Genomic DNA, 26,874 nt, shown 5'->3' with positions numbered 1-26,874 from the left:
GCTCAGATTTTATCTACCACCCCCCCCCCCCTCGCAGCTTTCCTAATGCACAACAATTTCTTCACTTGTCATGTCATTAAAGACTCGGCCGCCTTTGTATGATTTTCAGCAGCTCTAATGAAGGACTAATGGAACACCAGCAATCTGCCACCATCACCGGCATCACCAAGCCGCTCAGCTCACAAGCACCTCCTCCTCCCTCCTCCCTCCTCCTCCCTCCTGCTCCGAGGAGGCTCTCAGATTTTAATTAAGAAAAAAATGAGGAAGAGGTTCCATTTTAGCCAAATTGGTCCCCACAGCAGCGAAGGTGTGGGAATAAAATGAGGGATGGAGAAGTGGAAGGAGACAGACAGAGGAAAAGACACACAGGAGGGCATAAAACTTGCTTTGACACGGCATCTCAAACAATGAAGACGCCCCCTCCTCTTCCTCCACAACCTTCTGCTCCGTTCCTGTTCCTCTTTACTGTCATCTGCACCCCCCCCCCTCCCCTCAGACTATCATTAGAGAAATGGCAGAGCAGGTACGGCGGTCCACGGTGAGAGACGGAGATGTCACAGTGATCTTTCCACGGCAGCGCAACAAAAGAGGAAGGGACAGGCGGAGAACTTCTCCCCGTCAGCCGCATTAAACGGCCTCTGATCTATAGAGTCACTTCAGATTTTGTGCTAAATTGCTGCAGACAGCTGCCCGGCTGTCTCTTAAAAGCCTTTTGTAGCAGCCACTAATGGCAGAGCGCCGCTAACCTTTGCTGAGATTATCACGCCCGTCGTTACGGCGACGTACAGGGAGAGAAAAGAGCAGAATGTGTCTTAGACGCGTGTCTTTTTGTCTTTTGTCAGTGAGTTTCATTTACATCGTAACTCCTTTTTCTCCAATCTGTTTTTTTCCCCCCCCCCATGCACCGATCAATTGGCCAGAGATCGGAACCAGCCAGTTTTCTCTCAATCAGCTCTGATTGGCAGCTTAACTACTGAAAAACTGAGTTTATTTCACCCTCTTAATTCTTCTAATACCTTTAGGAATTGAACAAACATCAGATAAATGCGTGCCTTTATTCTGAAAATGGCCAATCCATGATCTGAGTTGTGTCATCTGCAGGCTATGGGGGAGATGCACCCAGGTTAGTTGGGTTTTTTACCTTCAGAGAACTTCTAAGCATGCATCCTTAAAAAAAAAAAACAGATCCCATGTACTTATGCACCTATGCACACGCACCCATGTTGGCCAGGAAAAGCCTAATTGGTGCGTTTATACTTTTGACACCCCGTCTTGTTTTTGCATTATGGTCCATGGCCTGTCAGCAGCCACTATAATAAAGCACTTAATGTATCATCCCTTCGTTGTGGAGCTTCACTCTTAACAATTTATTGAAAACATAATGCATGAGGCTCAGGCTAATTCTATTAAGTGACAATTTAGCCGCCAAGGTTCCCTTTTGCCTCTCCAGACTTTTTCCCCCCCTCTCCCTCTCTCCTCCCTCGGCTGTAAATGTGCTAGTCTGTGGGTTTTTCAAGTGGCACTCAGTGTTTCAAGTCAAGCTGGTGGCTCAGCTTCTAACCCGGCTGCTTAATGGCTGTTATTTGTGGGAGGGAGGAGTGGACTCTGCCAATAGAGCTCACTCTTCCTCCTGGTTCCTCTAACACTTTTGTCCCTTTGCCTCTCGCCGATAGTAACGACTAGCAGGGGGGGAGTGAAAATATAGGGCTGAAAGAAATTTCGAGTGGAAAGAAAATAGAATGATGAAAAATCTGTATTAGCCGCAGAAGAAGAAAAAAAAAAGGAGAGAAGAAACGGATCCCGGAGATTCTCAGGCTCCTTTATTAAAACTATTATTGTGCAGGACTAGAGAATTCCCCGTGGGGCAGGGGTCCATGTCGAAGCCCATATAATTAACTAGAGGCTCAGCTACGGATCAATTACCAGACAAGCAAGTGATAGCTGAATCAATGGAAGATCATCAGGCTCGTTATCAGTGTTGCAACTCATTAGAGGAAAAGTGAGGTAGAGAAAGAGCAAAAAAAAAAAAAAAAAAAAAAGGAGGGGTAGTGAAGATGGAGGAGGAGAGGCGAGAGGCTGGGCTGATGGCAGCCAAACGTCTTAAACGCGAGCGCGCCGGACTCCTCGTTAGCCGCCACTGACTGGTGACACGATAAGGGCAGCCGCTGTAGCAACAGTCACTGAGGCTCGCACCGATCAATACGGCTGTGTGCACGAGGTTAAAGCCGGGCCATAGCATCCTCGCTCTCCAGCGACTCACAGCCACAGTCGGGGGTGCAATTTTACAATCCGAAGCAGTCAGAGAGAGCAAATGTCAAGGATACAAAGTTACACACCGAAGTCCACGTTTCCAAGAGGGGCAACTTTAACCAAAGAGGACAAGACAACCTAAAACAGCCCAAAAAGATTAACAGAGTTTTAATTAATGGCTTTCATTAGCCGCAAGGTTGATTTAATTAAAGTAAGCATGAATTCTTATTTACTAATGAGAATTTTAAATATTTCAGGTGAGATTTGCATCTTTATTTTACTGTTGATTGTCAGATCTAGTGATGTTTCTTGAATGTTTAACTATTTTAACATCTTTAGATTTGTCTTGCTTTAAAGCATAGATGGTATAAAAGGTCTCCCTGATGGCATGCAGAGAAAATTACCACTCAGATAATAGTCTGGATCATTTTGTGTCTTCTTTTTTCCCCCAGCAGCTTTATTCCTGAAATGATGTCAATCGTTTTGTTTAATGTTCTGGGTCCAAAAGAAGAGACAGCAGAGAGGGAGAGAGACAGATGTAAATTTAGAGAAATAAACCTAACAGTCGTGTTTTATGGAAGCTGGAGCACCCTGAGAGAACCCATCCATGCACGTGGAGACCATAGAAACTCCGTGCAGAACGATCCCAGGCTGCATTGTGAACCCAGGACCTTCTCGCTGCAGCGCAGCAGCGCTAACAGTTGTGCCACCATGCAGCCTGGGGGGTCGAAGCCCTTAAGGAAATTCAACTCTTGTGTTAATGTATTATTTGGGACTCTGCGTGTGCCTTACCACCAGCAATTAATGCAGCTGCATTTTATATCGCATCTTTTTAAAATTACTGTCTACTAAAATTACTGGTGCTAAGCTAGCACTAGCACCAGTTTAGCGTCTGAAGCAGTTTGCTGGAAAAGAGGCTAACGTCTTTTGTTTCATGAAACTCTATAAAGTGGAAAAGAACTACTTTTTCTGTAAGTTCTGTCCACATGCACACAACGGGAACCTTACTGAAAGATGTTACAAGCCAAATTATCAATAACCGCGTTTTTGTTGACCAACAAACTGCACAAATTGTAATTACGAAAATAAATTTGTTTGATGGAAACATGGCAATTCCTGAAAAATTCGATAAAAGTTTTTCGCACTAGGATGAGGTGTTTTTTTTCTCGGCCATATCAAAATTGGTATATTTCGCAAATGAAAACAGTTTTTTTCACATTGTGAGTCACGTGATCAAAAACGGATGTTACTACTGGTGAAATAGACGAAGAAGACGACAGGAAATAGTAGCAGGATGATGGCGCGGCATGTTTGGATTCACAAGGAGACGGCGTGTTTTTTACATTTAGTTCGTGACGGGGGTATTACCAACATATTAAATTCAAAACAGCAAAGAACTGCGAGCATTTACCAAGATCTAGAAGCGGCCATGATGGAAGCGGCAAATCTTACGTTCAAAATGGAAAACTCTGAAACAGAAATACCTGGCGGAGAAGGGAAAGCTCGGCAAAAAGTGGAAAAGATAAAATTTGTTTCACAAAATGGACGAAATACTCGCGTGAATAAACGTATTAACTTACGGTTTTAATTGCATTTCTTATTTAATGGAAACATAGCAATTGCAAACATTTGTTTTATCAAAATTAGCAGAATATGGAGAATGTTTTGCGCACATTTGTAATGGAAACGCAACTAATGAGTCGTATCAAAACAGAGAGTAAGCATGCTAATGCTAGCCTGGCACTTCGGCTCCACGTTAAAACATCAGCAGCAGGAGCGAAATGTGACTTTATTGAGGATTTTAGCTCCGAGCCAGATATATCTCAGAAATAAATGATACAGCTATAATCTTATTGTAGATGTCAGAACATTAGAGCAGCGTTCTTTTTCTAAGTGACCCAGTAATGGAGCGGCTCATTGAGAATGATCAGCAGAAAGTCCTGCTGCCATGAAATTTCTGCCGTTGTCATGAAAAACAGATGCTGAGCTGAAGTCACTGAGTTATGAGATACAGATCCAAAACACCAACGTCGATCATGTAATACTGAAGACATGCGGAGTGTCTTTTGAAATTATAATAGCTGTTGCAGTGGCAATTTAAAGCAGCTGAGCTTCCGAGCAAATAAATGGAAGTGATTTAGCGTTGGGATGAGAACTGGTATCTGATTTTATCTGATCTGTATTGGGGGCTTTCATTTTTAATAAAATACACAAACAATCTAGCTACATATGCACAGGTTTTATAAACAATGTTGTTATTTTTTGGGGGTTATCTTTTTGTGTGAAAACATGCAGCAGTACATTTTTCGGGATAAGAATTTGTACGTATCTCCAAATGTGTTTTTTTTTCTTGTGTTGTTTGAGGGATTTCTGCCTAAATCTACCCAAACAGTGAGAAACAGCAAAACAAACACCTCTCTGACTTTTATGTGCAGTGCCGCCACCAAACCACTCCGAACATCTTCTCATAAAGAGTGCTTCCCTTTAGGGATTATAGAACGGAAAGGTGAAGCCAAGGTTGTGGGTTTGAATCCCAGTTGGGGCCTTTCTCTGTGGAGTTTGCATATTCTCCCATAATGCTGCAGAGACCTAAGAGTTTATGAAAAAATGGGTTGACGGAATTTATTCAATTCAATTCAGTTTTATTTATATTGCACCAATTCATGAAACATGTCATCTCAAGGCACTTTACAAAGTCAAATTCAATCATATTATACAGATTGGGTCAGGTTATACAGATTAATTAAGAAACAAAAGTTTTCCAGCAGAAAGAAAAGCTCAGTATAATGGCCAATAATATCATATTTGTCCGTTTTTAGTAATTAGTCTATTTGAGAAATGTTTTTCCTCTGATTTTCAAGTTGTTTTAGATTTTAAGTCAAATAATAACATGCCGTGTAAACGTGGGTATACTGCAGGGTTTGCTGCTCGTGAGAGGAAGTAAAAGTAGTGCAGCGAGGGTAAAAAGCAGGATTTTAGCAGCTCCTTGAACGTTTTGTCCTTTGACTGTGAGCAACGAGCCACCCTCCATCACTGCCCGTCGAACCTCTCAGCCGCTGCCTGTTTGTTTCCTAAACACCGACATCTAATGGGTCAAATAGCCCAGAAATTGGGCACAGCGAGCTCTTGAGTCTTGAGAGGAAAAAGCGCCTCGTTTGAGCAAACAACGGCCGCCGCTGTCATCAACAGGGGCCAAATTACAATGCTTAGCCGCCGTCTTATTTCTTAGCTTTGTTTGTGTGTGTGATTATACGAGTCGTGAGAGGAGGTCAAAAGGAAGGAGCTGAATTCAGGGGTGGGGGGGGGGGGGTAAGTGGAGCCACATTATCTTCGCAGTGATGGTGAAAAAATTATCCAGGCGAATAGAGAAGGAATGATGAGTGTGCTGTTGCTTCAAGTTCAGACTTTGTTCCTCCTGAACTTTTTTCCCCCAAGTGAAGCTCCATGATTTGCCTTCTGTTACTGTGTATTTAATATTAAACAAATGGAGGAGGGGGGGGGCAGGAATAAAAGCCTGAGACGGCCTGGAAGTGGCGTTTCCTAAACAGGCGAGCGCGACCTTTGTACAGCCCGCCGGAGACGAACGCAGGAGGACACGGCCGAGGGGCTGGTACTGCCGGTGACCTGATTTATGCTCTCAGCGCACGCACATGTGACACGGAGCAGCGTGTCGATCAGATGGCACAGGGATAGAAGTGTCCCTGTTCTGCTACCACTACAGGGCCACAAGACATCATATGACAGCGGCAGGAACAGCCCTCCGCTTGTGATAGCGGGATAAGAGGGAGACTGAGAGAAAGACGCAGGAGAAGCCAGACGGGGGCATGGGAAGGTCTGGGAGACGAGCGGGAGCCACATGATCGCCCGTGTCGCTGATAACTGCCAGCTCGCCGGGCCCCGGCTCATAAAGTGCACTTTTGTGAAAACGAAAGGACGGGGAGACGGCAGCTGAGCACCTTCGGCCGGGTCTTATGAGTTCTCTGCAGTTTTTCGGGTTGTGCGTGTGGCGATGCACAACAGCAGGAGGTTAATCACAGGGAACGTAATCTACTAATGCCTCTTTGGTCATCTGTGACCTAACGACCTCTGCCTGCTCAGGAGAAAAAGCTCATCAGCACACGTACCCACGTGCATGTTGGGCCTTTGAGCTGAATCCTGCAACAACCTGTCAGCTTCTGGCCCAACACCTCCTGCTAGAATTACTCACATGCAACAGGTCATAATTATTCTGCTCCATTAATATGCAGATTATTGCCCCAATAAATAATGTCATCTTCATGATAGTGGAAAACATAAGACGTCAAAGGTTTCATTACAATGTGGCTTAAAGGGTTCCTACATGTGAAGGCACATTACAATAGAATAGAATAGAATAGAATAGAATAGAATAGAATAGAATAGAATATAAATACCATTAGTATCTCACAGTGGGGACATTCGGGTTAGATTTTAATATTGTTAATCATCAATATTGTCTCTAATGCGGTTCTTATTAAGGTGCAGGAAAAATAATTTAGAAAGCAAGGGATCAAAATACTTATTAAGAGGCAAAGTATTATTATTGTTATTATTATTATTATTATTATTTGGATACAAATAGAGGCCAAAATCTAAAGTAAGAATACAAATATTATTAAAAGTATAAAATATTAACATCCAGCACAATATTATACATTTTATCAACAATTAATGCATTTTTTATTTATTCATAATTTATTAATTAATGTAGAATCATTTTAAAAATAATAATACCATTTTAGTAAACACAATTTACCATTTTATAATGTTTGGATAAAAACGTAACAACATTCTGACTGCATTTTACGAATCATTTATGACGCTGATGTTACTTTGCCTACATTTTACAGCTAAAAGCTAAAATACGTGGCAACAAATGTTCTTTCTACAACGTATTATGCTGGAGATATTGCTGCCACACTGAAAGACCCTGATTATTTGGTATTAAAAGCTGTAATTGGGGGCTTTAAGTATTCTGTCGATGGATTAATATGTTTCCGGGTTCAGTTAGCTGATGATTTATGGGTAAATGTAAGGATGCTTATATCCGTCTCTGTGTTGGTCCTGTGATGGACTGACTGGTGTCGGGCTGACAGTCTCCTTCTCCCTCCCGTTCCACAGTTCTTAAAGGTTTTATTATGTCTTACGGCTTCCAGGCCCATCCTGCATCAAAGCAAAACAACTCTGACAAAATGACTACAAAGATGTGGAGATGCTGCCTTTTGTTTTGTGCCGCGTGGCTCTCCCTCGGATGAAAGGGAAAACTTAGAGAGCCGCTCCCGTCCAGAAGATCAGGAGATAATTCTCTCACTGACTGCGTCAGCGGGGGGGGGGGGTTCACCGTTCTGGACGTCAGGGCACCCTGAGCCCATCGTTCTGCATTCGCTCCCTTCTTCCTCCCGTCTCTCCTCAGCAGCCTTTCACCCTTACACTTGGATAATTCTCCCCTAATCATCTCTGGCTCCTCTTCCTCTCCGCCCTCATTTACTCCCCTCATACTCTGCTCCCCTTCCTACCCTCTCTTCACCTCATCAGACAGGGCTTCACCACCTCCATCCCCTTAGCCCTGTCCTCTCTCACTGACCCGTGCTCCCCCCCAGTCACAGGGCGTTGTGTCTCTACCTGCCAGCCTCCCTGACAGCCCCACGTCCCCCCCCACCCCTCACCCCCAGAGAGGAGACCGCCCGCCCATCCGGAACGCTGCCGTGGCAGCCCTGCCACCCGCACCGCCACCCCCCCCCTCCAGCCCGGTGTCGGCCGAATCCAGCGTGGAGGATTTGACAAAGTCCTTCGCTTCCCTCTCTGGCTGGCTTTCTGTCTCTGGATCGCTCCTTATTATAATTTCCCCTCTTCCTCATTCTCATCTATGCTGAAGATTTTCTTTTTCCTCTAACACGTCCGCGTCTTCGAGTTTTCTTCCTCTACAAAGCTGCGGCGGAGTTGGACAGCGGGAAAGTTTAGTGGCAGGCTGCAACAATGACTTTTTTTTATTTTTTACTACTTGGGGATTTGTTTTTTTTGTCGCCGTGCATGAAAAATACAGACAGAATAATTAAATACATAATAGGCTTGAGAGAAATCATTCAAGGACAAGCTGACGCCTGCCTGCAGGTCGATGTGGATGTTATCTGTGATGTTCACCATGGTGAAGGTCTCTGAGGCCTAAAAAAATGTTCAAGCCACCAATAATTGTATATGCAAAATTATAAGTGACTCGACTACAATTATGCACAGGTCTACCTACATAAATGAGACTGTAGCTTTTTTTTAGTAAATTTATTCTATGAGCACTTGGTAGACGGTTTCTCTCACCTTGGGCTGCTTGACCTGCTGTTATCTCTGTGGCTTGTGCAACTTTTTCTACCACAATTCTTCCTTCCACTAAACTTTCCATCGACATGCTTGGGTACAGCCACCTTTGAAGAGCTAGCTTCTTTGGCAATGACTTTTCCTGGTGTGCCCTAATTGGGATTGTTAGCTGGGGCTCTCTGCATATCAAATGTCAAATCACCAGATTTTGTTGAACATTTCTGCATCAGAAATATTTTTTTATTGGTCCAAAATTGAGGCAAGATTGGTTTCCATGATCAGCAAGCCAGAATCATCTGAACTGACAAAAATAAACACTTGAAATTTCTCTTATTGTGCAATGAATGAATGTTTTTTTCTTTACTTTATTTTTTTGATTGGAGGGACTGTAATTAAATATCTTTTTAATGAGATTTGTATGTATTGAGAGGCACCAGTGTATAATTTCTCAACAAAAAAATACATGATAAGGAAATATTTCTTATTCTAAAATAAAACCTGTACACATTGCAAGACTGTTTCTATAAAAGGTGTCTGCAAATCTTGCGATATTATAACGCTATCATCTGGTTAAAGCCCTTACTAGTGCTGGATATAAAGCAGAGTACTTTTATTTTGAAGTGAGAAAGGAAGTAGTTTGGGGGGTGGCACTATGGAAATGCCGTGTTACTGACTGACTGTTAGCTGCTAACAATGTTAAAGTTCGCTTTATGTGGGCAGCGATCTGAGGGGCTATTTTCATTTATCTGTAGAGTGCTTTAAAAATTTTTTTATCAGTTTTAGGTTCAGGCATGCAGAAAAACAAACGACATCCAAACATTGGATGCTCACGTACATCTTTTAAACGGCTGTTTCAGGACAACATGTCTGTCTGATTTAGTCAAGAAAAATAGACTAAAAATCGGTCATACCCAAATTTAGCCTAAATTAGGATGTGACCATCGGGTTCGGTTTAATTTAGCCCAACAACTTTCATCAACATCTACGGTAAAAGTCTACACGGCGATGACTTTTTCGATTCGCTTTGCTTAGATGGATCAACAGTTGTCTTCTCTATGTCTTTTGCTTTGGAGAAAGGCCTTGAGTCTTAATCAATTGGTATGAAAAGGGATTTATCACCATACATAAAATTTGACAGAGATCCTTGCTGCCTATCAAAGAAAAGTTGCAAAACTTGGGTTTCCTAACGTTTTACATTTAGGCCAACATAATAAACCTAGAACCCATGGATGGCTTGTGGACCGGTGGAAGCATATAACCCACAGGCCATGGTAGTCTATACTGTGTAAGCACTGTGTTGGAGAAACATTTTAAGGCAAATATAAAAACACAAGTTACTTTGTTTTCTGGTTTTACTTACAGAATATCAGTTTTTATCCTGAGTTACGTGACCCAACATCCTATAGTGTTACACAGACATCCATATTGTGAGAGTAGCGGCCCAGTGGTTAGAGCAGGGCGCTTGTCTCCTGGAAGGCTGCAAGATTCCCGGTTTGAATCCAGCAGATTGCCCCTCTGGGCCCCTGAGTAGGACCCTTGGCCCCGAGACGCTGCACAGTGGCAGCCCATCGCTCCCTGAGGGACGGTTAAATCCAGAGGACAAATCCTGCTGGAATTTACAAAGATGCAACTACAAATAAAGATAATTATTAATATCATACGCTATCAAAAACACTGCTGTTACATGAACAGTAGTTGACTGTAAAGAACTCTTAAGAAGTGAAATAAAACCAGTGAAAACAGCAGCTCTTACAGATGTTGACCTAAATTCCCTTTTCTGATCCTGGATTCTGGTTGTCTTTATAAATTCTTTGTTTTCCTTCTCTCTATTTCTCATTATTTGTGTCTACGGCTGTACAAACGTAGCCCTGAACATCTGCCGTACGTACTTTTCCAGTTTAAGGCACTGCAGCTACTTCTATTGTTCTGCTTTCACATCACTGATAAAGTCCGCCTTCTGGTGGGGCTCTCAATGAGCAAAAAGCTATTACGAGACATAAGCAATGACATCATGCGTATGAAATGTGTCTTTGTCGGTTTCTGTAAGCTTTAGCTGCGATATTATTGTCTCTGAAGGCCACCTATATGTAACTACCCCAGTGGAAATATGCCTCCTCCATGTTGTAGGGCTCAGCTTTCACGTTAGAGCTAAACCTAAAATCCGACTTTAAGGAAAAGCACCAGTGGATGTTCGTACCACAGGAAGCCAGCATCCAGACATAATAATCTGACATTAATTATTTTTGTCAAATAAATCAAAAGAGTAAAAGCGAGACTGTTTTTTAGACAGTAAGCAGACGTCTTGCTCCGGTTTGACTGCGTGAGCACATTTTTCTCCAAACAAGTCATCTGCGTGGGCATCTGCTCCTCGGTGATGTAGCAAAGTAATGGGAATCACGCTTTCTCCTCATTAACCTTTGTGAGTAACAGGGAAGTCCACGGCTGGTTCTGTCATAAAAATAAAAAAGCTTCGATGACCTCACAAACGCTCAGATGCAGGCCAGAAGGGCTGCGAAGCATCTGAACCCCCCCCCCACACACACACACACACACACACACACACACACCCCAACAAGCAGAAAGAAACAACAACTGCTGAGCTAAGAGCGACATGTGGGTTACATTAGCAACTAGAGTCTTTATTTATGGCGCGCACATGACAGGGAACATAACCGCTAACACCACGACAAACACACAAACACTCCCAAATAAATGTCACACAAATCATCCGGCCGGCGGTGAAAAAAGCTATTCCACAAACGGGAAAGTTTAGGAGCGTCGTCCCCCTCTCCGTCTTATCTCTCTACCTGATCCCGCCCGAAGAGCAGAAAGGAGGAGACGAAAGTTTGACTCCAGTGCTTGAAAGAAAGCATCGAGATGCTCGACACACAGCCCACACGGGGAAAAAATAAAAAAATAACAGTCCAGTAAAGGCAGAAACAAACTAAGAAAAACGATTATAATCCTACCATCAGGTTTCAATTACACAGAAAAGGCGGGGAGGGTTAAGTGAACATCAAATCATATTAAACTATAACAGGAGGCCATTGGCGTTGGGCGACTTTGATGAAAGCTCTGGTGCATTAACACACACTCTCACATGTGGCCAACTTACATTATTCGATTATTACAAGCGTGGCCAAAGCTTTGACTTCCCGCTCCAGCTTAACCGCTTCCACCGAGAACAAGAACCTATTAGTCAGAAAAGGCGGACGGGAGAGTCAAAAAAAAAAATGTCGTGTCTACATCTGGAATCAACAGAGTCCACGCGGAGCCAGCTGTGCGCGCCAGGAGCAGTCCGTCCTGCAGGAGTGCGTCGCGTTATTTTATTGCTCTGCACCAGGACGTGATGAAGGTGAGCGTCACACAGGAGTGTTCAAACTCCTTTTCATAGTTGGTAACTTAAAAAAAAGTGCACAATTGCAGAGGAAGGAAAATTACACACATTTTCAACTTTTTGCAAATAAAAATCTAAAAAAAAGTGTGTCATGCCCTTGTATTCAACTCATCTGTCTAAAAACTGTAGTGACTTTTATTTGGTTTGCAGCTGCAGGTTCTTGGATCATGTCTCCACCGGCCGGGTACAGACAGAAATCTCTGCGTGTTCTTCTCAGTGTTATTTAGATTTCTTTGGGGGGGCTTGTGAAGAGTTTTCTCCTTGTTTTGGCACAGAACTTTAACTGGGCCGTCCTAACGCGTGAACTTTAATCTTAAAAACTCCCTGTGGTGCCGGCTGTATATTTAGGGTGGAAGGTAAACCTCTACTCCAGTTTCTGTGTTTAGCTCCACCCATCTTCCCAGTAGCTCTGATTAACTTCCTAAAGAAGTATTACCACAGCATGATGCTGCCACCACCACGGTTCGCTGGGTTTACATCCAGGACTATGGGCCTTTCAGACAGGACGTGGTTGGCACTGCGCTTGCCAGGGGGGCGGCAAGCGCTAGCCATGCTAAGGAGCTAGCGCTAGCACTAGCCCCGTTAGTTATGAGACAAAAGAGCAGCAAACAGGCAGAGGGTGTAGGGGCAGAAACGCTACGGTCAATGGATCAGCTTGAGGAGTTGAGACAGCGATACGATCTCAATTGTGTCATTTCAGAGGATTTTCCTCCATTTTGCTTCCTAGTCTTTGATGGCACAGTTTCTTATGGCCCTGCGTGTATTAGTCACTTAACGTAGTTCAACTACGTTAAACTTAGACCATGGCGAGGGCCGAGCTCGTAAATCTGTTCGCTGCATGCGCACTTTGCCGACGCAGCGTTTTCGGGCCTTTTCGCAGCGCATTAATAATGGTTTTCAGAGCACAGCGTAGCGCACCGCGTCCTGTCTGGAAGGCACAATAGCGTTCAGCATGTAAGCTAAAAAGTTTATTTGTCATCCGACCAGAGCTAATTCTTACAAAAATTGCTGTTTCCTCAACAAGCCTCATGACAAACTGCACTGGGGATTTCTTATGTCTCAATCATTTGCTTTCTTCTTGCTTTTTCTTTCATAAATGGCAGATTTGTGAAGCGTGCAAATAATAGTTGTCCTGTCCAAACACCTGAGCCGTGGGTTTCTGCAGCTCCCCAAGAGTTACGGTGGGTCTCTGGGCTGCGTCTCTGGTTAATGCTCTGCTTCGGAGAGGACAACTAGTTCATACAAACGTTTTTAATCTTCATCTTTTTTATTTTTTTTATCTCTCAGGAACGCTATTATGAAGAAAAAAATAAACCTTGTTTATTGCCTGTTTGTTTGTCTTTCTTATGTGTACTCTTAGCCAGAGTGGCCAAAAATAAATTTCACCACAGTGTAACACGTCAGTCCAGGTGGACGTCCATGTCCTGGTAGGTCTGCAGGTGGTCCATCCTCTCTCCAGGTCCAGATGATGATCAGAGCTCTGGATGTTGTTGTAGAACCTGACCCTGCTGTAAACTGGACCAGAACCTCCTCCCTGACCCGTCTGCTGGGTTCTTTGGGCACAGATACGAGCTTTCAACAGGAATTAAATTGAACTGTTTGCTGATTAAGGGACTTCTGAAAGCAACTATTTTGTTTAGGGATGTCAGAGTTAAGGATGTTAAACACAACTATGAGCAACATTTTCATATTTTCCACTACATCTGTTGGTGCATCGCCCAATAAAATATGTGAAAGTTGGTGGTCTAAGCGGTAGGAGTACTTTTGCGAGGCGCTCCACATCTCAGCTGCAGTCCTCCAGTCACATTTGATGCCTGCCTTGCTTCAGACCTTCTCGGTCTTCCCTCACAGACCAGATTGTGTCACCTGTCTCTGCGCATTCAATCACTCCCAGAGAAGCAGAGAAATGGCCTCCATATTCCCACAGGCGAGACATAAAGAGCCGCGAATGGATGAACGGATGGATGGCAAGAGGCGAGAGGGCCGGGGGTGTGTGTGTGTGAGGGACGAAACCAGCGGCTAAATTATTAAGTGACACTTTGCTTTGAGACACACGCGTAAAACAGGAGAGTAAACGCATTAGAACGGTTAGCCTCCTGAATGCACCCGACAACTTGAGTACACGCTAACTCGCGTCAAACCCGTCAAACCGGGGCCTGGGGCTGTTAAAATTTTAACGCCACCGCTCGAAGGGACGTTGTGGAACCTGGGAGGCCCTGTCATGGCAGCCATCGGCGCTGATGAATAAGTAAATATGGGAGGGGAGCGGCCGAGCTGCGTGCCACACAGCTGGCAGCGCGGCGAGCTTCAACAAATAGGTCCCCACGCCTGCGGATGAGTGTGCCTGAGGGTCCTCCACCAGAGTCTGACAAGCTCTCAGAGCCGGTGGTGATGATCGGGGGGGCTTCAGTCTCGCCGCCATTTTCCAAGCTTGAATGTGCCAAAGTGGGTCTTCATTCATTTAAGACACTTCAAGGCTTGATTTTCCCTGAAAAGGTTGGAGCACACTGGGTGAGCCGGAGTCTAATTCGGTACATAGGAGACAGGATGATGGGCGACTTGGCCGCCGTGCACCAAAGACTCGTTAAGGTGTGAAAAAGGGGAGGCGCTCATATTGGAGCGGTCTCTTTATTTACTGCCGGAGGAGGATTACCCGAAAGGAAGAGCTTCAAAAACACAAGAGATTGTCTGAAATCATAGATAATACCAACCAAAGCCAACAGATGCAAGACAACACGAGAAGGTTTTTACTTGCAGGATCTTTAAGTGTCCAGTTTTAGTCTGAGGAAGATCAGAGATTTATAAAAATTAAATAAATTACACATGCACAGCGACACGACCGGCATTTTTCTCTGATACGGATACGAGCTGTTTACTTAAATCACAAACTGGGGCAATGTTTGCAAAGAAGAGTCATTAAAAAAGCGATATGTAGGATCTATTTTATAAAAGATTATTGTTTAAAACAGTAGCTCTGAATTTGTTCACAGCCACCTGAAACCTGTCCCGCGTTATGTGACATAAAACAACGAATTAAACGTGCAAAACATCACGAAAAAGGGTGAAACATGTCTACTTTAATATCAGTGCTGCTGCAGTCGCTGCCTAAAATCCACTCTAATCATTGTGATGTTAACGGGAACGGACACTGCAGGAATGCTTGGGAGCGTTGTAAATGTAAGCGCTGTGAACGTGTGCGCTTGTACGTGTTTATCTGTGTGTCTGCTCATTGTAAAGCCTGCTAATTGCAGTTGAGACTCCTTTAATTAACACAAAGAGAGGTCTCTGGTGAACGTATGGGCTCCGTGAGTGTGTCACGAGTTTTCATGCAGCCAAGCCGTGGGACACAACAGCCTAATAAGAGCCTTTTAAGTCCTGCCATGCTTACACAGGAGGATCGGCTGAAGACACACTTTAGTCGTGGAAAACGAGACAACCGAGAATCACGTCGTTCTGGCTCGCAAAAAGAAAAAAAAACAAAGTAAACTGGAGAAAATATTAAAAGAAATTCTTTGAGAAAAGTCTTGAAAATGAAGATTTTGCAAAGAACCAGACACTAAAATGTGCGTTGTTTATGGAGGTAAAGAGCGCGGTGGTGCTGGCCGGGCTGTTTACTTCCTGATGGTTTGTGTACCGCGAAGGGGCAACACCGGAGGCATGACACAGGATACGCCTCGATCTCTCCGTCTTCCCTTTGTCCGCCCCCCCCCCCCCATCTTCATTTACTCTCTCGTTCTCTCTCTCTCTCTCTTTTTTTTTTTGGAATAACTTTCTCTCTTTTTATTATTCCTGCCAATTTGGACAGAAGCCCTGGTCAAAGACAGATTACACCGAGTCGCGTATCAAACCTAATCAATCTTCAGCCCCCGGAAGGCCTCACTCTCCCAATGAATAATTACCACAATCCAGTTACGAGCTGCCCGTGCCAGAACGTTGCCATCACCCACCATCTCCTCGGATGCTGGAACCCTTGGCTGATTAACCGCTGAACTTTGAGGGGAGAAGTTTGCGAGTGGGTGATGCTGAAAGATGAACGCCTCGGTCACTGCGAGCGCCGCCGTCTTCCCTTTAGCGATTCAAGCTGCGTTAAGTCTAACTGTTACCTGTAGAGCCCAGGGAATGATGATAACATGTAAAGGGTCACGTCTGTGTTTTCATTCAGGATTCAGTGTGGATGGGCGAAGGCCAAACCCCAATTTGGCGCAAACAACTTCAGAAGAAGATGCTCACATAAGAAACGGCAGATAAAGATGATTAAAAGCAAAGAAGGGATGCGGCGTGAGGAGAGAGAAGGAAGGGAGTGGGAGAGGAACGGATGATGAATGAGCGGATGGTGGTGTTGGTGCGAGCGCAGCTACCAGCGGACAGTCACACGCTGTCAGTCAGTCATTCAGCCAGCCATACGTGATGTATGAGAGGGGGGGGGGCCTCGGACAGGCTGCGAACGTTTCATCCAGCCAGTGGAAAACATCGAGAGGAAATCGACGCTGAACTGCTTCTCCTCCTCGACCGCCGCGCTGGACATGAGAGGAAGAGGCGGAGGGGAGGAAGAGAGAAACGGAGGAGTGCGTAACTGCAGGGCAGCTGTATTGAGCGGAGGAGGGTGTCATTTAGAAAGTGGCTGGCTCAGCAGTGGCCATTAGTAGCACTGTGACACAGTGGACCGTCAAGCAAACAGACAGCGGGAGGAAGGAGGGCACGGATACGAGCAAAGCGCCGTGAAATTCAGCTGGAGTCCCAGTCAGCTTCGCTGTTAATTAACCAACCGTTACCAAGTCGTTTTGTCTGAATATGCCGTCGTCCACAGAGGGCAGAAGCGACATTTCTCCACCACAGAAACCATCAAAACATAAAGCTAAACTGATGCAATGTTCAGAAGTGGAAGATGCGTCTGCACACCTCGTCAAAAGATACACTGTGAGCTATTTGCAGGGTTATGAGGTTGACTAAAGAGACCGTGACGGTCCGTGATGATCATAGGTGATAACATTCTCCGACATTCTCTGATGTCTCAACAATCCAGTTTAAGAATGAAAGGAGAAGGGAGACACCAGCTGAGCGTCGCCACAGAGGGCGCTCTTACGCAGAAATCCATTGACACATGTTCTGTTTCTTTTCACTTTTGACATGTTTGAATACACGCTTGTATTTTAAGACGTCACTTTCCAGCTCAGGAACATTAAATCAGAAACGAATAGACTTAAAAACAGCTTCTTTGCCAAAGCTGTGAAGGCCATGCAAATTGCACAGTTCTTTGACTTATAGATTTCAGTTTTTGCAAATGGTTATTTTCACACTTTTTAGCTTCTCTGAGGGAGTTTGTCTGATATATCCAAGCAATTTTACAGTGTTTTACATCATCCTGTAAACTGATTGCTACCTGTCTTTTGACTTGAACAGCAAATAACTTCAACATTTCGATATTTGCTAATGACTATTTGCACACTTTTTTATCCACGCTAAGTATATTTTTGTGATACATTCACCAGTTCCACAGTAATTTACATTGTGCTGTAAAGACACCGCTGCCTGTCTTTTTTGAGTTGAACATTTAGATGCTAAGGATTATTTGCATGTTTTTAGTTTCTCAGGAATTGTTTTGGTGGATCCAACAATTTGAACATTACGTCTTGAATTGTGTCTGTGTGTTATGAGTGAATTCTGAGCCGGAGTCTCAGGAAAATGTCATTATGGTTACATAATGACAATAAAATGCTTGATTCTTGAACTCCCAGTCTTGGACTATGGGCCAAACACCTTGTCTACTTCTAAGACTGGGATTAAAACTTTCCTTTTTGACAAGGCTTGTAGTTAGTGTGGCTAACACCTGCGTGTTTATTTGTCGTGGTTAGTGTCTGACCTGATAAATCAACGAATCACTTAACTAGAACCTGCCTGACAACACGAGGTAGGCTTGAAACATCTGAAAACAAACATGCCATGGCCAAATATAAAGATAATATATATATATATATATATATATATATATATATATATATATATATATATATATATATATATATAAATATAAAGAAATAAAAAAAAAACAGATGAGAAACCAGATCACTGACATCTATCAGCCTGTGAATGGTTACAAGACCGTTTCTAAGGCCATCGGACTCCAGAGGACCACAGTGAGAGCCAATATCAACAAACTGAGAAAACAGAGCATTAATTAACCTTTTTCTACCATCAGTACTCCAAGAGCACATCAAGAACTCTTCCAGGAAGTTACAAAAAGCAAAAGCACAGCCTTAAAGAAACAATGAGAGAACACCAAAGAAAACTATAATCTCTGAAAAGTGAGAAAAAGGGCCATCCAACATTTGCTAAATACACAACTTGATGATTCCCAAGAATTTGAGGGGAATATTTTATGGACTGACGAGACAAAAAAAGACTTTCTGTAAGGTGTTACACTTCATTGATCTGATAAAAAAAAACAATACATCATTTCAGCGAATGAACATCTTACTGAGAGTCAAACATGGTGGTAAAGGTACGATAGTTTGAGTCTTCTTGGCTTCTTTGAGTCCAGGATGGCTTACCACAACTGATCGGACCATGAATTCAGCTCTTACCAGAAGATCCTGAAGGCGAATGTCCAGCCATCCGTGTGTGACCTTAACCAGAGGATCACCTGGGTTATGCAGCAGGACTACGATCCGAAGCAAACCAGAAAGATTGCAGAGTGGCTCACTTCGAGATTAAGATTAAATCTAATTGAAATACTGTAGCATGATTTCAAATTGATTTAGCAAAAAAAACTAAAAAACTCCTAAGTGGTTAAAATAAAACACCCTTTGCAAAGAAGTGATGCAGAAAAATCATTTGTAATCACAAACACTTGATGGCAGTTCGTGCCGAAGATGGTGGGACAATCAGTTTTTTTACATTTTTATTAAACCGTTATTTAACCATATGAAAGACCCAATGAGACGAGGAGCTTTTTCACAAGAACGACCTTTGCAAGAAAGGCAGCAGCCCACGTTGTAGTGGATGGACAGACATCAAGAACAAAGAAAAAATATTAACATGTATAAAATGTGGCCAATTGGACAAATAGTGGTTAGGTCTGCGGGTGGGGGGGGGGGGGGGGGGCATCAGGGTGTCTTCATTTGATATTAAAATGTTTGATGATCTGAAACCTTTAACTGTGACCAAAAAGGAGAATTTTTGGTCATAGTTTGTAAGGGTCACATTTGTCAGGGAACAAATACTTTTTCACCGCCCTGCAGCGAAGCTGGAAATGTGTTCTTTGCTACTCCTGACAAGCAGATATTTTAGAAAGTGTAACCTACTGGGCAGCTTGAAGGTTAATTTTTGACTCAATCATCGTTTTATTTGTTGCACTTGTAGAAACTATTGAACAAAAGTTTTTAGCAGCTGCCTATTATTTTTATTTCCCTTCCGCAGCGACAGATTCTTCACACATGACCTTAATCAATTGTTCTTCAGGCGTTTTGAAGCTCTCTAAAAAGTTTATTTTTTCACTTTTTTCACCATTTTCACACTCACTTTCTGGCCACTACAGCTTGCTGCGCAGCATGTACTTCAATAGGGGAAATGGACTTCTGGACCAGAGGTGACGTGTTTGAGGCGAATTAGTGAAATTAGGGGCGACTCGAGACTTTTGCACAGCACCAAATAGATTATCCCACTTTTAATTCATACCTGTAATGCGGTCTATTTCCAAATGTGGCAACTTAGAAATGCTCTTTATGTTTCTCTAATGAATTTTTGACTAATATTTATATCCATTATCAGTAATCTAATATTTTAATCCAGGGAAGCCTGTTATAACCTTATGGTGAAAGACTAGATACTTAACCCTGGAATAATAAAGTCGTTCCAGTACCATAAACTATCCAGTGTCCCACCGCAAATAAGCGATTTTAAACAAGGAGGGATAAAGAGAGAGACAAAGACATAACTGAGAATTACTGAGCCTGTGAAATTCCTTAGACAGCAGAACTAACAGTGAAGGTTAAACACTCCAGAGTCTGAGTGTTGGCAGACACAAAACACCGCCACTAAATGACATGAGTGAGACCTAACAGCCAATCACACGTGTTTGCCCAACTTCAGGAGCCAATCGTGGCCCAGGTCGCACCGGAGCATGACAGAAAGCGTTCAGATCAGAGATGTTAGGCCCTGTTTTTCTCTTTCATGCAAATAGTAATTACGCACTGTGTGCTGCCTTTTTTTTTTATTCGCTTTCAAGACGACAATCTGAGTTTTCACTTTCCCACCACTCTTTCCAGCTGCCCCCCCACCCCACCCCACCCCCCACCCTGAAAGCCCGTTACTGGGGACAGTGCGGTCCTATCGGAGCGACAGGAATTCACAAACAGAAGGGGCAAACCAAGGTTACCGAGATGGAGGGCCCAGGCACGCTCCCAAACGACGCAGGCGGCGTTGCGGCCAGCGCAATCTGGGGTCCTTCTGCTGACTCGCCACACTAGGACTCATGTGAAGGGAATGCGAGACCGTGCCGTGGTCCAAGTTTGGAGGAGTGCGGAGAGAGAGACAAACTGTTTTGAGGAGGACGGGGTCAGCGTGCGAGGAGAAGGCGTGAGCGTGTGCGCTGGAGGAGCCTGACGAGTAAACCCTGGCCGCCATCATTCGTCAGTCACTTCTTTGTGTTGGAACGGGCCGCCGCGCCACTCCCCGCACCGTTCCCGCGCAGGCCAAGTCTTCCTCCGCTCCAGCCGAGAGACATTAGGAAAAGAATAATGGCTGTGGACGGCAGCTGCCAATTTAGTCTGAACTTATTTATCTCATTTAGAGTCCGTTTGGAGGGATATACACATGGCAGCTTCTCCGTTCCCACAAACAGAGGAGGAAAGACGGCTGGCAAGGTAGGCGAAGTTCCCTCATTGAGCTTTCCTTGACTGTGAAAGGAGAGGGGGGACAAAGTTCTGCCAAACCCCAAATATTGCAGTCCTGTCACCGCCCACCGCCAGTTTGTGGGGCGATTTCTTTTTCTAGCTGCATTTCTTTTCAACTCTTCGACTATTAAGCCAAAGGCGCATGTATAAAAATAGTACTTAATGTAAAGAATGACAGCTCACCTCCACCCCGACCCCGTGACCGGCCCTTATAAACACACACATCAGGTTTAGTCTAATTAGTTCTGGTATTTCCAGGGCTTGTTTGGACAAATTGGAAATGTGTGATTGGAATTAAAATATGGCGAAGGGTTTTTTTTGGGGGGGTGCTAAAAAGAAACCAAAACATAGAAAGGGGTTTTACCTTACTCTTCTGTCAGCGCTCATACGAAAACAATTTAGTACAACAAGAGAGAAAAAGAAAACAAGGGGAAGAAGAAGTCAGGAAAAAGAAAGGTGGTAAAACAGACAGAAGGAAAGAGAGACAGAAAGAGGAAGAAAAGGGGGAGGGAGATGCATTCCGCTTGGCCCAACGTGAGAGGCTCTGTGGGTGTCTGAGGGCCCTCGCTGCCAGTAATTGCTTCCATATAGGATTGGTCCACAGTCACACTCGCTCATTCACACACACGCACACACGGAGACAGGGGGTCCTGCAAAAGTATTCATACCCTTTTACCTCATTACAAATAGAAACATCAACTCGTTTTCTTTGGATATTATGTGTATGCCATTTAACGCATCACTCGGAAGAGAACGACACAAGCTTTTCACAAAACTTTCAATCAATAAAAAGGCATCTGTATTTTAACTCTGGTGACCCAAAAACAATCCAGAGCAAAGAGTTCCCTTTAGAAGTCGCTTAGAAATCACGACCCAACTGCAAACCTAACAAAAGATGGCCGTCCACCCGACCATACAGGGCGGGCAAGGAGTCAGAGAAGCAGTCCGGAGGCCCAGGGTAACTCTGGAGGAGCTGCAGGGATCCAGAGCTCTGGTGAAAGAACCTATCGGCACAACAGCTGTTAGTCAGGCAATCCACAATTTGGCCGGTATGGAAGCGTGGCAATAAGAACCGGATCAAGGAAATAGACAATCATCATCTTCGAGCATCGATCAAAGAACACCTAGCAACCGCTGACGTCTGGACCTTAATACTCAGGCCGGAGTGAAATGGGGAAAAAGCTCAGAAAAGTAAGTAACTCATGTTCCTCGACATAAAATGCTGGACTCCATAAACCTTTTAAAGGTCTGTAAAAACTTTATTCCGCTCTTATCCGATACCGATACCTGGGCAGTGCTTATCGGCCGATACCGATCCTATACTACTGCTGAATGAGTGAACTGTACACCTTATTATGTGAGTGAAGGCATCAGGTTGGACATAAACATTGTTTAATAAAAGAGTCAGGGTGCTCTTTAGCATGGTGATTTTGGAGGTGTTTATTTAAAGGAGCTGTAAGTTAAATATTAAATTATTAAATCAACCTAAATTATTTTCATTTGTCACCTATGATGGAAGTAACATCCCCTATAAACAATCAGTCCTCTCCATCAACAACGTCTTAGTCACGTTTTTCTCCTTTCAAACCTAGAGGTACGGTCCAGAACTACTTTGGTGCAGAGTGTAGCCCATGTTTACTTCCTGGTTCCTCAGCCAATCATATCAGAGTTCCTAGGGTTCCCAGCACAGAGCGCATGTTTGCCGCATTTGGAGCCGGCAAACATGGAAGCTAGTAAGAGAAGCGGACCAGAAACAGAAGAGAATAAAACATCATAGCCCTGTCCTGTGGGAGAGAAAATTCACATCAGCAACACACCGTTTAAAAACGGCATGTTAGCTTGTTGTGATTGACAAGCTGTTGTACCGATTTGAGCCACAAGGTGTCAGTATTATTTATAGCTCCTTTAAGTTTGTGGTGTTAAATTTACCAACTTTATCACCACCCCTTGCTATTTTTGTGTTGCAGATATTGCATGTTCCTGTATTGCTGTGTTTGATATTAATTTAAAAAATGACTGGGTCACTGTCATTCATCCGATATCCAATCCAGCTTATTAGTCACTATTGGAGCCGATTTCCAATCCGGGTATCGGATCGTTGCATCTCTACTTGTATGGATCTCCCACCTTTTCTGATTATCAGTCAATTAATGCATCTGATCAGCTGCACCTGGGTGCTACTTACGGGTGTACTCATAGTTACAGACGTTCTAGGGGTGGACCTATTTCCAAAGATTGGTTTGGTTTGTGCTGAATAAATATTTATGCATAATACACTGGAATTTCCAGTGTATTATGCATCCTTTATGAGTCCTGATAGGAAAAATAGAAAGTTTTACCAAGATTGTGTAGAAAAACTCATGCAGCTGTGTTTTGTTTCTTTTGTAATTAAGCTATTTTTTTCAAAATGCTGTGGATTTTTCTCACATGCGGTTGTTAGTTGTGCTTTTTGATGTCTTTATTTTTTCTACCGTCATGACTTCCTATGCCTTTGCCCTTAAATTTCTGTAATCAGTTGAAAAAAACAACTTAATTTTTAGGCTCCTAAATCAACACTATTGTTTAACTGGGTAATTTTAACACAGGAATAAGCTTACTGATTACGCTTAAAGTTTGGAAACGCATTGTATTTATTGGACCTCAGCAACAAAATAAGACTATGCCTGCATAGTGAAATTAGACCAAATTGTTTCATTAATTAGTGCGTTTTGCTGGTGATATTGTTTTTGTGATTTTTTTGGAGCCAAAACTTGTATTGGGAAAACAAATTCTAATTAATTGCACAGATCTAATTATTTTTGTTCCAAATAAATCGCAGATTTCTTTCTTTCTACAAATCTGGAACAAATTTTGAGATTTTAGTATATTTTGTGAATACCTTCCCAGAAGCCTTACAGTTTATTAATTTTGGAAATAACATTATAACTGATATGACGGCAGTTCTGCCTCTTTTTTTAAATACATCAATCCCATTATTTTTTTGCGTCTGTATTTGTTTATAGTGAATATCAACCATCGTTTAGCCTGGTTTGTTACGTATTTTCCACCATGTGTGATATCTGAAGCATGACATAATCTAAATTTTGCAACACTTCTTCATTGTGGTGATGAAAGAAGCTTTACTATTATATATATATATATATATATATATATATATATATATATATATATATATATATATATATATATATATATATATATCTTCTCTAGTCTGACCTTTGAAAATCAGCACACAGCTGCCCTGCTTGATAACATGTGCTCTTGTCTTTCCCATTTTTGAGGGTAGCTTAGAGAAAATTACATCTGGGAGTCATCTCCTGTTTGTAAATTGGGGAAAAATTTATTCAGTTATTACAGTTTGCTTCAAAGAATCTGATCTGATCACTTTACAAAACTAGAGAATAATCTTTAAAAATGTATTAGTAACATTTGTTTGGTAGAAATTATGTGGATCCCAGTTGACGGGGCATCAGTGGTTTTGTTTAAAAAAATATATATATTTTTAAATGTTGTTCTCAAATTATTATATATTATATATTATTTTTTTACTTTTATTTATTTGTTAGTTTTTACAGATTATGCCTCTGCATTAAAAGGAGAATTTATTGTAGGTTTTTTTTAACACCATGTGGAGGAAACTGTACTATATACCAACATAAAGCCCCGGTAAATGAGTTTGACGCCATTTCACTGAACAATATTTGTAGCCATTGTCTACTTGTATGTAAGTTTAGGCTTAAAGCAAAACCTAAAGTGTGAAAACAGGCAGTGTCAAAACCTTTGTGTCTACAGATCTAATATTTTAATAATCAACCACGTTTGTCAATCACTGAATGTGACATTTCTTACCTTTATAGACTTAACTTTTGTTGAATTTTATTGCTTTTTGTGAAGCACTTTGCAGCATATTTTATTTATAAAGCTCAGTATAAATGCAAACTATTGTGTATGCATTATGTACGTCTGCATCATGACGATGCACGGCTCTCATCGTTTACTGAATATTATTTTCATCTTTTCCTGGAGACACATGCGCGCCCACAGACAGTCGTGATTAATAGGAGTGGGATTTAAAAAGGCTGCAACAGTCATCCTCTGCTCCGCTGCCAAAAGAAAACATTCAGCATTCAGCATATGGAGACACACATGGCTGAGCTACTCTGAACCCCCATATCCTACCTCTCATGTCATGAAAAAAGTAAATAAATAAAAAAATCTCTTCACTTTAGTGCAGGCATATCATAAATCGGCTCATGCTTAAAGGGGGAGGAACACTGAGTAAGAAAATAGGAAGATAATCTGAATCTAATGATCTGACAAAGGAAATTCCTTCTGCCATTTTAACCAGCTACAGTCATTTGACCAGGTGCATGGAACGCGTGGCCTCACACAGCCTTGAAGTTGGAAGGAAAACAGCCGACCACGTAGAAACGAGTCCCAACTTTACTGGGTTCTGGTGGAGTTTAAGCAGCAGATGGACTGCGTGCGAGCGCTCCAGGTTCACGTTCGCGTTAATGTGAGTGAGACCGCCCGAGAACGTTAACATGGCGAGTTGAAAAGGTGCGACAGCCACTAAAACGAATGAGGTTACAAGCGTTTGCCGCGCACACACCGGCACAGAACGACACGCTTTAGCAGACAGCCACGGCTCCCACCTGAGCCGTAACTTTAATGATTGTGGGGCTGCAGGACCGAATCGGCTCAGCTCACAAATCACAGGCATGTGGGGCTGAAGGTTTCCAGCGAACAAGCGTGCACACGTACAGTCTGTAAGCTAAGCAGGTGTGTGTCTGAGATGGAAAACAGCGGAGACGGAAGGCCTTGACTGCCCTCTCCTGACTTCACTTGTTCTTTCGGGAGCCCGGCGTTTCGTTACAGAAGGCGAACACCAAACATTGCAGAACATTGGACGTCTGATTGAAAACGACTATCACTCCTAATATCCCCCGGCTGCCACACGCATCCTGGAGCCTCGGTGAACGGGGCTCCTGGGGAAAGCCGCTGCAGATTGGCGCGCGGCGTGCGGATGCAGAGGATTTCCGGGCTATAGGAGTGGCTGTCACTGCATCAGATAAGGCGCGTTTACAGCAGCCGCGCAGGTAATGATGCTGGGGCCACTGGAGTGTCAGGGAGTCAGCTCTGCTGCTTTTGTTTGATCACATCACACACTTTTCACAGCAACTTTCCCTCCCACACACACACACACAAAGCTCTGCAAGTTAACAAAAAACAAACTGAACATATTTCTTGGCTCTGTTGCCTTTTCTGTGACATCAGCTTCTATTTTTTTTCCCCATTCACTGCAGAAAATCTTAGTTTACATTAAAGGCTACCTATTCTATAATAAGTAATATTTTAGTTTTATGACACATTACCTGCTGCTATAGAGGAAATGTTTTCCAGCAGATTACCAGTCAGGTTGCACTGATTGCTTACCATCTGATTGGAATGGGCCGATTATCATCTGGTCGACCTGAGCTCCGTTTAACTTTACCTACACTCATCATAGGTACATTTCTTTTTCCGATGTGGCATCATTATATATGATATAATTTCAACGTTTTTACAGGGTGCAAAAGTTTGAATTCTTTGTGGATTTTTTTCCCAGTCTACACAAGACACAGGCACCAATATGCGGCAACATTTACCTGAATCTTTTAGTGAGCTGTGCGTCGCCCGAGATGTCGCTGTGGAGCTCTATGTTCTCAATAATCAGTGGGACATGACTGGTCTTTATACAGTAAAATAGTAAAAATATAAAGGACAGATTGTCTTATACCAATAAAATTATGTTACAAACATTTATGTCAGAAAACTGACAAGCTCAGTAGCTAAATCCTCACGAGGCGCCTTGATATTGGGACCGGCCCAACGTTTCTTTAAATAATGAACATCTGAACTCGCAGTGCACTTGTCCAACACGCTCTCAGTAGACAGCCGTGGGGCACAAATAATGTGGCCCCAGGCTTGAATCGTCCAATCAAAATGCTGGAAATGCACACATGATGT

The 26,874-nt window shown here is 43.1% G+C and overlaps 1 protein-coding gene across 2 annotated transcripts in view; it reads right to left on the bottom strand.

Annotated features, from left to right (window-relative positions):
- bnc2 (basonuclin 2) overlaps positions 1-26,874 on the bottom strand; it is a 210,839-nt gene that overhangs the window by 112,619 nt on the left and 71,346 nt on the right. The gene's annotated exons all lie outside the window — the stretch shown is intronic.

Source organism: Fundulus heteroclitus, chromosome 5 (genome assembly GCF_011125445.2).
Source record: "Fundulus heteroclitus isolate FHET01 chromosome 5, MU-UCD_Fhet_4.1, whole genome shotgun sequence".
In the NCBI taxonomy this organism is placed as follows: Eukaryota; Metazoa; Chordata; class Actinopteri; order Cyprinodontiformes; family Fundulidae; genus Fundulus; species Fundulus heteroclitus.
Note: the sequence above shows the minus strand (reverse complement) of the source record. Positions and strands in the feature narration are given on the sequence as shown.